A 12,437-nucleotide genomic window follows, 5' to 3' on the forward strand; every position below is an offset into this window, starting at 1 on the left:
ATGTAGGATCGGTGGAGCTTGAGGCTCTTTTGACCGAAAAAAATCGAGGTTTTTTGTGAAAAAACGTGAAAAATAGCACTAACGCTCGAGAGCAATAGCACGAGGATCCCAACACATGAACGTGCGGTAAAAATCTGATGATGGCTGCCAGAGGCGGGGCTTAGGTAGAGGGCAGTCATTGGCTGTGGTCAGTATGACGCAGAGACCAGTGATTGGTTACTACTACGAAAGACAGATCAGAAACGAAACTGATACTGTTTTTTTCTTTACCGAGGATTCCCAGCCTGACGACGGGGAATATTCATGAGCATGTGAATCCATGCCAGACCCCATGCTGGAGAAAATAAATAAATCAACTCAATAGTGTTCAAAGTAAAAATAGTTTGGCAATGGCTCTTCTGTAGCTCCCAAATCCAAGGCACTTGTGATCACACAATTACACAGGATTCTCAGGATTCACTTGTCAAAAGTTCACAGTACCTTATCTCTCACGTTCTTTTGGCTTCTTCGGGTTCCCTTTCCCCGAACCCAAAAGACCTCTGGTTCACAGTTTTCAATGGGTGTCTCAACCAAGCTTAGATCCTTTTGCTTTCATAAAAAAACCCATCAATGTTCAATTTATTAACACAAAGGTTCAACTTGTAATTCAACTGGTTTCCTTAGGGGTTCCCTTCCCAATTTTCAATAGCTCCTTTTGGTTTTCCATTTTTCACTTGCCACATAGTTTACTTGTTCAATGAGGCCTCCCCTGGTCGTGGTGTAGTTGTCAGACCGCAAAGTCCACCCATTACAGGTCACGCAGTGCCTCTGGATTTTAGCATGCTTTCGCCTTGTAGTTTATTAACCTCTTTAAATATATTTCACCTTTTGCTTTATTCTCTGTTCAATTCACAAAGCCTTTCAACACTTTTGGGATTTTTGCTCACACTTCACTCTTCGCGTAGCTCCCCTTCCGTTGCTTCCTCAACAGCTTTTCTTTCTTACACTTTATAGCACAGATACAGTTCCATTATCCTTTGCCATCAGAGACTTTCGAGAGTGTAAACTTTCCTATGCGTGACCACTCTGCTATATAATTTAATTCAGTTCCTTGTTAGCTTTTCATTTGTTCGCCTCCTTCTCTTTGGAGCGTTCGGCAACGTGCCTCCTGCACGCTGTTACTTAGTTTCACACTGTTTACACTCTACTTTCCTTCATTTGTCTCCTTCCCCTCAGAGCTCGCATCAATGTGCCGTCCGCACACTATTAACTTTCTACTTTGTTATCCATTACAGTTGCACACGCGTACCACGTTTCTCACCCTTACAGAAATTCCCTGGTTAACCCGATGCTTCTGAAAACATTCTCTTAGATCCAACTTCATACGGCTGAGGTCAGGGTCTTACCACTTGCCCCTCAGACACTCCTGGGCTCCTCTTTCTCGCCCAAGGGAACAAGCTTTCTTTACACCAATAATAGGGGTCAGCATATTCATCAGTGCCCCTCTCAAGAATCCGGCTCCCTGGGGACACGGCTTCCTCACCACGCACTTTCCCGGTGCCTCACTTTGCAACTGGTTGGTGTTCCATTTAATACTCTCCTATGCTCTTAACAGGCTCCAGGTGGGCATGCTTTATCCCAATTGCATGACCTTGCCTGGCCTTGTTATTGGGACATCTCCATCGTCCCAGTACCATAGTGGTGTTTCACATAGGAAGTGTGTATTCCTCCTGGCTTGCTCTTCCTCGTCACAGTACTTGAGTGGTACGTTGGGGAATTAATGTTTTGAGGTTGATAATATTCCATGAAGGCTGAGGGAGGGTTGGATAGGCCAATGTCAGATGAGAACAAGTTACTTACCAACTGTAATGTTCTTTCGACTGGATGTTCCTCCCACGTATTCCTCATCTTCGATATTTGTATCGTCAACTTTGCTGCTTCGGAAAAATGTTTTCCACACCAGGGGGCGATGTGCTCGATGGTCGTTGGGTCGATGTCCCTCGAAGACCGCAGTCGAGCATCGACATCATCCGCAGTATAAATAGCTTGAGCCACTCCCGTTGGCTTCAGTTTTGTTTTTTCGATATCCTCAACTGAGGAGTTTATAAGACGTGCGCTTAGACTAAGCTCTCAAGGAACATCGAGTATAAAAACGTAAACTGTACGGCGGGATAGGTTGGGAGGGTCGATGAGGAATAAGTGTGTGGAGCATCCAGTCGAAAGAACGTTACAGTTGGTAAGTAACTTGTTCTTCGAATGGATTGTGTCCTCTCACGTATTCCTCATCTTAGATAGACTCCCAAAGCAGTGAGAATTTGGAGGAGGGAGTATTGATTATTCTACGCATGTACCACATAGGAACAGGTCCACATTCTTATCCTTGCACTAGTTACTGAACTTATTCCAACAACACCGGTACAAGTATTTTGTTGCTGGCCTTCTGGCCGAAAGCAAAATCTCCATTACGTCGTCCGGAAGGTCCCAATCCTTGCGTCTCAGCCTCTCAGAAACCATGCGTGAAGGCTGAGTGTCTTGACCTCTGTATGGAGAACCTGACCTTCCTCTTGCGAGAGAAGATCCTCTCTTTGTGGAAGAGGTCTTGGAGGGCAGATGGACATGTCCAGAAGGTCCGGGTATCACGTCCACATGGCCCAATCCGGGGCAATCAGGATCATGGTTTTCCTGAACTTTCTCAACCTCCAGATTGATTACATGAGGAATCACGGGGACTGGAAGAAACGCGTATAGGAGTGGAAACTACCAGTCCACCACAAATACGTCTCCTAGAGCTCCTCTTGGAGGAAATTCGCTTGAGCATTACTGATCGCACTTCCGGTTGACACCGGTCGCGAATAGATACACCTGAGGGGGTCCCCAAAGGGTGAAGATCTCTTGAAGGACTTCCTGAGCTATTTCCAACTCGTGGGAGACTGTGCTCTGCCTGCTCAGAGCGTTCGCCGCCGTGGTGTTCTCTCCGGCTAGGTGAACTGCCGACAGAGAGATTCCTTCTTGTATTGCCCAGAACCAGAGCTGCATTGCCTCTCTGCACAGTGGTACTGACCCTACACCTCCTCTCTTGTTGAGGTAGTACATGGCCACTGTGTTGTCCGTCATCGTCGGGACATTCTTTCCCTGTACAGAGGGCAAAAAAGCCTTCAGCGCTAGTCTGATTGTTCTCAGCTTTAATAGGTTGATATGTAGTTTGGACTCTGATGGAGACCAACGACCGCTGATTGTCAGATCGTTGGTGTAAGCTCCCCACCCCGTGAGTGAGGTGTCCGTCACTACAGTTTTCTCCAGCCATGGTTGCCAAAAAGGTTCTCCCTTGAGAATATTGTCCTTGCAAGCCCACCATAGAAGATTTTGAGCCACTGTGGCCGGAACTTGCAAAAGATCGGACATATCTCCTGAAAATTGGGAACCATTGAGTCGTGAGGGCCCATTGCAGGGCTCTCATTCTCAATCTGGCCTTTGGCACCAGAAAGATGAAGGATGCCATGAGGCCAAGCAACCTCAGAAAAAAGAAGGCCGGTAGATGCTGGGCATTCTGGAACTTTGTTACCATCTGCAGAATGTGTGTGCTCTCACCTCGAGAGGCAAGGCTTTCCCTGAGGAAGTATCCAGAACTGCTCCGATGAACTGGAGTCTTTGGAATGGTATCATTTGGGACTTCTTGTAATTGAGGGAGAAGCCCAGTTTGAGTAAGAAGTCGCAGGTCATGGTCAGATGTTCCTGGGCTTGTTCGGGTGAACGCGCCCTGATCAACCTATCGTCCAGGTAAGGGTAGACGTGAATCCCCCTCTCCTGAGACTTGCTGCCACTACCACCATAAACTTGGTGAAAACCTTCGGGCGCCAGTCAGCCCGAATGGCAAAACTTGAAACTGATAACGACAACTGCCAACCGCGAACCTCAGGTACTTCCTGTGCTTCAGATGGATTGGCACATGAAAGTAAGCATCCTGAAGGTCCAATGATAGCAACCAGTCTTGGAGTTGGAGAGCCTTAAGGATCTGAGAAAGGGTTACCATCTTGAACCTGTCCTTCCTGAGGAACTTGTTCAAACTTCTTAAGTCCAAGACAGGCCTCAATCATCCATCCTTCTTTGGGATGAGAAAGTAAGGGGCGTACCAACCCTTGTTCCTCTCCGCTTCAGGTACATGTTCTATTGCACCTTTCACTAGCAGGGTTAAAAGTTCAGGCAAAAGGAGCGGATAGGGAATTTTGCAGGGCGGACTGCCAGTGGATGATCCTGAGGCCTTTTCAGAAAAGGAAGGCAGTAACATTGAGCCACTGTTTCCAGTTCCCAAGCATCTGAACTAATGCCCCACCATTCGTTCAGATGCCGAGAGATCCTGCCTCCCACCTGGGACTTGTGGGTCAAGGCCTCAGAGTGGCTTTGAGGCAGCTGCAGCAGTGGCTGAGGGGGACAGTTGCCACTGCTGGGGTTGATCTAGCACCTTTTTCTCTTCCACCACAAGGACATTTTCTTTGCTGTCCTCTGACGGGCCTGTCCTCTTCCTCGTCCAAATGAGGAATAAAAACAAAAAGGACGACCCCTCCAGGAAGACGAGCCTGAGTAGGAGTGTTGCTGAGGTTGTCGTATGGACGCACTAAGTGACTTAGCCGCCGCTTTAGAGGTCTGCAGCTTCTCCAAACTTTCATCCGCCTTGCTGCCGAACAACCTCAAGCCTTCAAATGGCATATTAAGAAGTCTGGCCTGCACTCCGGTGCGAAGTCTGACTTTCTCAGCCATGCAAACCTGCCTAGCACTATGCTGGAAGCCATGGACCTGCTCATGCTGTCAGCAGCGTCCAGTCTCCTGACTGGAGACATTCCCCCATAGCCTCCTTTCCATCTTTAACAATCGCCAGGAATCCATCACGTTCCTCGCCCTCAGAAATGTGTTCAGCCGCCCCAGTAATACAATCCCACAGGGTGTATGTGAATCTTGCAATGGTGCAAGTCACATTTGTTGACTTTAAAGCCATACTGCTCGAATAAAAAATCTTGCAAGACCAGTTATCAATTTTCTTATCGTCCCTATCCGGTGGAACAGAAGGGTATGCTTTTGTCTGGGAGACGTAGCTGCCTGGACTACTAAGCTTTCTGGAGTGGGATGCTTAGTTTAATAATCAGGGTCAGAAGATGCTGGTCTATATTTTCTTGCAAAATTATTGTTTACCGCCGGTCCACATTCTGGGGTTTCCCATGCGGCCATAATTTTCCTCTGAAGAGCTGTATGGAAAGGAAGAATAGGATCCTTTTTAGGACCTTGACTGAGGTTATCCGTCATGTCGTCCTGTTCATAAATGGGTGAATTTCTGTTCCATCCCATGAACCAACCTATTCATGATATTTCTATAAGCACGATCAGCTGTGTCAGGCCTGTCGAATTCCAATTCAAGTGACATGTCTATGCCACTAGCTGTTTGGAGACAGTCATAGAGGTCAGACATTTTTGACTGAGGGCCAATTAGTTCCTCCGGAACATCTGTGTACCATATGAAACCCCAAAAGGGGAAGTCTCCTCCTCTGAGGAGTGTTCTTCCTCATAAATAGAGCCCATGGACTTGAAAGTCTTTCCTTGGTTCATGGCTATATATGTTTTTTTTGGTTTGTGAAGGCATCGACCTTGGTTTTGCCAATGGCGTCGATAATGGTGCCGGAATCCGTTTTTTTCTCAACAAAGGCGTTGATGTCGTCGACGCCACCTTCGATAAAGTCGAAGGTGCCTTCGATAGAGGGGGCGTCGAGGAAGGTGTCGACGGAGCCCTCGGCACAGGCATCGAGGAAACCTTTGGCACAGGTTTTGATGACCGACCGGACGCCATTTTGTCTGGTGTCGCCTTCAGTTTATGCACAGATAGGGTCGTTTTGCTCTTTTTATGAAGAATCGGAGAGGTTTCTCTCGACGACACCCTTCACAATTTCTCGCCGGATTTAGAGCGTCTAGTCTCTGACCTTCCCCTGTCATCTTTCGAATGTGCTGGGGCATGGACGTCACGCGATTTCTTCAAGGGTGTCGGGCCGCATTCTCGAAGATTCGCATCATCGAGGCTCCAAAAGCCTCCCATTTTCTAGGGGAATCATGTTTAGAAGGACACGTGATAACCCCTGTATCACAATATGAGGAAAAAGTCAAAGAAGAGGGAGATCGTGCCATTTTTTCTTCGTTTTCTTCAAAGAAGAAGAGGACGATTGTCTTGACCAACACCTAAATCTAGATTTTTTTGACTTACGTCAGGACCTTTCCCTAGACTCCGTGGAGCCTTTATTTTTCTTCAAAGAGCCCTTTGAAGATTCCTCCCCCACCACCAATTTACCTAGTCGTTCCTTGGGAGCTTTACCCGTCATAGCTTGACAGGAACAGCAAACGTCCACTCGATGGTCGGGACCTAGACACCAGAGGAAGACTCGATGGGGATCAGTTATAGACATTTTCTTCCCACAGTTCTGGCACTTATCAAAGCCAGTTTTAGCGGTAGAAGGATTGGAAGATGACGACATCTCGAAAGAGTGAAGCGCCATTTTCATACACACAAAGTGAAAGCTTTCGGAACAACAGAACTGAAGCCAATGGGCGCAGATCGAGCTATTAATACTGAGGATGACGTTGATGCTCGATGGCAGCCTTCGAGGGACATCGACGCCACGACCATCGAGCACAGCATCCCCTGGTGTGGACATTTGTTTTCTCCAAAGCAGCAAAGCTGACGTACGAATATCTAAGGTGAGGAATACATGGGAGGACACAATCTATTTGAAGGGGGGATAAGCGTCTCAGTTGTTCGGCAGTACTTATGATAGGAAGGTTGTATGACTTTCAGTTTTCTCTTTCACATCTCAATGTAAGAGTGATGTTCAGGATGGCATGGGTGTGACACGTCGAAACCTTTCCTTCTAGTCTTATTACTACAACAATAGTAAATGGGTGGTGGGTCTGGTCCTTTCATTCTTGTATCTTCAGTACATTAGGATAAAGGGGAAGGAGAGGATTGAGTTTCACAATAGTCTTTGCGAGCTGAGGGAGGGGAGGATAGGTCAGTGTTATAGTTTGAAAAAGGATTTCGCCAACCTTTTTTATTTTAGATTTCCTTACCTTCCTCCTATTTTGAGTATTTGATGGAAAGTCATGAGGTAGGACCGGACAAGAGTGACAATATCCTATGACTGTAGAGGGAGGGTAGGATTGATCAGGGTTAGAAAAGTGGGGATACATATCTCGCCCTTGGGTATTCCTTCCCCAAAACCAGAGGACCCTCTTCACAAACAAAATAAGCTAAATGTACCAAATTATTCAAACCTGGATGGCCACTCACAGTTTATGTCTTGACGACGATAAAACCGAGCTACTTATCATTGGATCCACTAGCAAACTTAAACTCCCTCACCTATACAAAACTATTTCTATTGATGGTATCAAAATTAAAGTAGCCAATAAAGTCAAAACGCTAGGATTTTACCCAGACTCAGCTCTTAACCTTAACAAGCAAGTTAATACTACAGCTTCAGCAACTAGCTACACCTGCAAGTTAATTCATGCTTGCAAACCTTTTCTTTCTACAGACAGCTGTATCACCATAGCACAAGCCCTCATTCTCTCAAAACTAGACTATTGCAACGCACTATCTAGGTACTAGTAAATACAACATTCATAAACTTCAAACTTTGCAAAATAAAGCCCTCAGGACAGCACTAGGTATCCCTAAAGGTCTCCACATTTCTGACCAAAGAAGAAATATCAATTGGCTATCTATCAATGACTGCATCAAACTTAAATCGCTGAATATCACACACAACTGTCTTAACAACAAAGCACCTGCATACCTCATTGAGAAGTGTACTAGGTTCACATCAGGCAGCCCTATGAGAAAGGCCCAAGCTAATAGCATCAGAATCCCTAACTTCAACTTGAAAAGAACTGGAGGGTCTAGCTTCCCAGTAATGGCTGCTAACCTGTGGAATTCTATCCCGCACCCACTTGGAGCCATTCCCTCCTTTCACATGTTTAAAACTAATGTCAAACTCTGGCTACAAACCAACGACTGCTAACACCTCTTCTGCTACGACAAACCATTTATTGCTGATTCCTCTGTTTTGCCCGCTTGTAATTGTATAGTTAAGCCTTCTTTTGTAACATAAGAAATGTAAGATATTTATAATTGTAAGATATGCCTATAACTGTAACATAAGAAATATTAAGATACCTATGCAATCGTTCTTCCTTGCAACTGTAACATACGAAATGTACATAATCATGTAATTGTAACACAAGATGTCTTCAAGCGCCCAGTTGCCCAACGGCCCGATTGCTCTCTATAAATAAGCAAACAATACAATACAAGCGATCCACCCTCGCTAATCCACCCCCATGGTCGGGATCCAGAAGAGATGGCCCTCCCATGGCCACCTGTATAGAATACCCCTGGTGAGTAGGCAGGGAAATACCCTTAGAATTTTCACACTACTTACAGTTTGCAAACCCTCTATGAGTTACACACTACTTCAAAATCGCAAACATTTATTCACATTATAGATGCATTCTTTAGAGTAGGGAGAACTGAAGTTAAGCACATATCTGTAATTTTAAAAGCACCCTGAGCTATATACTCCAACTTCAGAAGTCCATCCCTAGCATGTATTAAGTCTCTGGTGGTCTTTGTAAGTGTCCCAAAAGGTTTCTGAGGAAAGCACTGAGTAGCCAGGAGGGCACACTGAGCTAGTGCAGGTAAAGTACTAAAGTTCAGTTAGTGTAGGGCAAATGCAGCATCCAAAATAGGCACTTAAGGATTGTTCGTCGGACACCAGCGTCCTGGGAAAGCCCCCAGATAGCGTTAATGGTAAACGGGACTTTAAGCACAATGTAAAGCCAATGGGGAGGGGAACGTTTCAAGACAAATAAGGGATTGCATGCACGCAAGTCCATAGAAAATGACAAAAGGTCCCAGGTGACAAACCGCTGGGGAATACAAGGCTCACTGGTGTAGTCGCTGTGTAAAGTCATTGAGTCGCAGGTTTGAGAGTGTTTACCACCGGTCATCTTTAGGTTCAAGCGCAGACCTCAGACTGTAAAGGAGGGGTATCATATTTGGTTCAACAGCAAAGGAGAGACCCTCAAGCAGATCTTCATGGATGAACCTTTTGCATTGACCCCGGACAGAGTCAGCAGGCCCTCTGCAACAAGGCGTTTGAACTTCGGTAGTCCTGCAGGTTTGCCTCTGTTGAAGGACAGCACAGCAAATTACCAGAGTCCTAGCAGAAACTTGAGGATGCACACACAGATTTCCAGCCTTTTAGCTAGCCGGAAGTCCTTGCAATGACTAACAGCTGGTTCCGGACCTTGCAGAGGAAATACAAAGATTCATGCTTTGACGAAAGCAGGTGATGCATCTTTAGCAGGACAGGTGACTGCTTAGTGTCACCAGTTGTAAGGAGGAAGGCAGCTCACAGAGGTCTTCCCCTTCGATATGAAGGTCAAGGTTTGCAATGTGGTGCAATTGGCAGAGCCAATGCTGGTTTCTGCAGAAGTCCTCCGGCGTCGTCTTCCTCTGATCTCTTCAGCTCCAGTGGTTCTACTTGGTTCCGGTTCCAGCTAATCTCCTCCTTATGTCCAAGAAACGGGCTTGGGGTGACCCCAGCCTACCAATAAGAATAGATTACAACATTCAAACTTAGAGGTGGCTGCCCGATAGTGGACATCCAGCCTCCCAGAATCTAGCCAGCAACATTCAAGCCCCAGGCAGAATGTGGACTGGGGACAGACAGCCCCCTACTCACTTCCTGCCAGCACATACACAAAGAAGAGCCTTTGCTGGCTTCATGGAAGAAGTCCTCGAAGGTGCATGAAGAAAGAAAGCCCACCCTACCCCCCCCCCAGAAAAAATAGAAGTACGGCGAGCAAAGGACAGGCCATTTGAAGGAACAAGTTACTTATCTGTAACTGTTCTCCAGCATGGGTCTGGCATGGATTTACATGCTCATGAATATTCCCAGTCGTCAGGCTGGGAATCCTCAGTAAAGAAAAAATCAGTATCAGTTTCATTTCTGAACTGTCTTTCTCCTAATAACCAATCACTGGTCTCTGGGTCATACTGCCCCCAGCCAATGACTGCCCTCTACCTAAGCCCCTCCTCTGGCAGCCATCTTCAGATTTGGTAGCACGTAAAGTGGCAGTAGGACCAAGAGAAGAGCCGCAGAGGGGTAGGAGGGAGGGTTCGCATGTCAATCCATGAACAACAGTTACAGGTAAGTAACTTGTTCCTTCTCCAGCATGGGGTCTGGCATGGATTCACATGCTCATGAATACAAGAATATCTAGCAGTACACATATGCACAATCACGGGAGGCGGCAAGGCTCAACATTAAGCATTTCATCAACTCAACATTAGGCATCTCTTACCTCCTCACTAGGCCCACCTTCAGGCGAACAGGTTGCGCAGCACTGCCAGGCCGACTCTTAACTCCTCCCTGAAATCCCGGTCGATGCAGTAGAATCTCGTGAAGGTGTGCGTCAACCTCCACGTAGCAGCCCTGCAGATGCCCAGCAGGGGCACACCAGACAGGAACGCCGTGGTAGCAGCGATCGCTCTGGTCGAGTGGGCTCTCGGACGGCCGGGCAAGGGTCGGTTTGTCAACCGATGACCGTGCATAATGCAGCCGGAGAGCCATCTGGAAATGGAAGCCTTCGAGAGGGCCTTCCCTTGATTCACAGGTCCAAAGTTCACAAACAGCTGTGATGTCTTCCACAGGTTCTTCGTGCGGTCCACGTAGAACTTCAGCGCTCTAGCCACATCTAGCGAGTGCAAAGTCCTCTCGGCCGGCGACGAAGGTGACGGGAAGAATACAGGTAACACCAAGGGCTCGTTGAGATGGAAGTCCAATGGCACCTTGGTGTCAGGGTTCCATTAGATGTCTCTTCGTCCGATCATAAAGTGGTCCTGCATAAGAACACACATTCCAGAATCCACAGTAGAGTGAACAGTTTTCACTCCAAAGCAGGACGCTCTTTACCTCCTCGGAATCATGGTTCGTCTTTTTACTCGCTCCGTTTCAGGAAACGCTATAGGTTGCCTTGGAGACGCTGGCGCCCCTTGAATTTACACAGGCTTTCAGGCCTATGACGCCGCATTATGCGTGCGTTCCGCTGACCGGTATTTAAGCCCCGCCCCCGCTTCTGAATTTGTAAACATTTCCTAAGCTATGCATCTTGTTACCTTGTCTTCTGGGTCCTTGAATCCCTGGTCTTCTGTGCGACTTTCCTGTCTTGTTCTTGTCATTGCCTTCATCTTACCCGCTCATTGCTAGACTCGGAACAGCCACGGACTGCATTCGTCTTATTCCTCACGTCTTAGCCGATTACTGCATACCTTGGAGCATTCACAGATTGCCTGGTCTTTTTCTGCACGTCTTACCTATTTGCCAGGACCTAAGTCATTTGGATTGTTTCATCTACAACAAGTGCTACGTCTCTTTTTCCGCCCAAATACTTTAAGGAACAGAAAGAACTGTTGCGCATCGGCGCCAGGATCAAAGGATATTAGCGCAATAGCGCAAGGATCAATAGACTCCTTAGGCGTCCTCGTGCCGGCGGGAATAGGAAACAGGACATTGTGTTTCCAGGACTACCACTTCATTCCCCAAATTACATCTGCTGTTACTATCCCGACCACTCAATTGGTAAGCACATACAGTTTGGTTCTCTCTTTTTTCTTACACTACTGTCCTCCTGGTAATTGTTGCATTTCTTGTTTCAGGATACTTACCAATCTTTCTTGGAACTACTCAGTCCCATTCTGTTTTTATTGCTTTTGAGTATTGGTTCTTCACCTTGTTTTGAGATAACAGTGCGTTAAGCAAAGTGTTAATACTTGGTTACTTTTTCTTGCAGCCAGCTGTCTGAGTACTAGGGTGTACAAATATTTTCAGGCAATCTGTCCTTTTGTACTCTTGAGGCGTATATTGTCAGAAAGACTCAATTGCATCACGACATGTCAAGCCACCACTACTGGATTAAGGCCTTGAGCCCTAACACTTGGGCATGAAGGAGGGGTGCGTCCTCAGCACCACCCTCGTCTCGTGGAATGTCAGGTATGGAGGTTTACATGAAAGGGCCTGGATCTCTCCCACTCGTCGTGTGGAGGTGATGGCCACAAGAAACGCTGTCTTCAACGGTTCCGGATGCAGCGGCTCGAATGGCTGTCCCATGAGCCTGGTCAGCACCACGTTGAGTTCTCATGCCGGGGCCGGGGCCTTCAACGGCGGGAATGATCGGAACAGTCCTTTCATGAACTCCTTCACCAGGCGATGGGACCACAGAGACGATCACCCCAGCGTTCTGGTGTAGCGGGAGATAGCCGCCAGATGGATCTTGATGGAGGCATGAGCCAGCCCCGCCTTGGCCAGCAACAGCAAGTACGGCAGCACTTGGGAGGCCGTAATCCGCAGAGGGTTAATCTT

General features: G+C 47.1%; 1 protein-coding gene across 1 annotated transcript in view; it reads right to left on the minus strand.

The window, feature by feature from the left end:
• CMTR1 (cap methyltransferase 1) overlaps window positions 1-12,437 on the minus strand; it is a 2,036,190-nt gene that overhangs the window by 1,372,208 nt on the left and 651,545 nt on the right. The gene's annotated exons all lie outside the window — the stretch shown is intronic.

The sequence above is a fragment of the Ambystoma mexicanum genome, chromosome 4q (assembly GCF_040938575.1).
Source record: "Ambystoma mexicanum isolate Mex_15411 chromosome 4q, UKY_AmexF1_1, whole genome shotgun sequence".
NCBI classification, from domain to species: Eukaryota; Metazoa; Chordata; class Amphibia; order Caudata; family Ambystomatidae; genus Ambystoma; species Ambystoma mexicanum.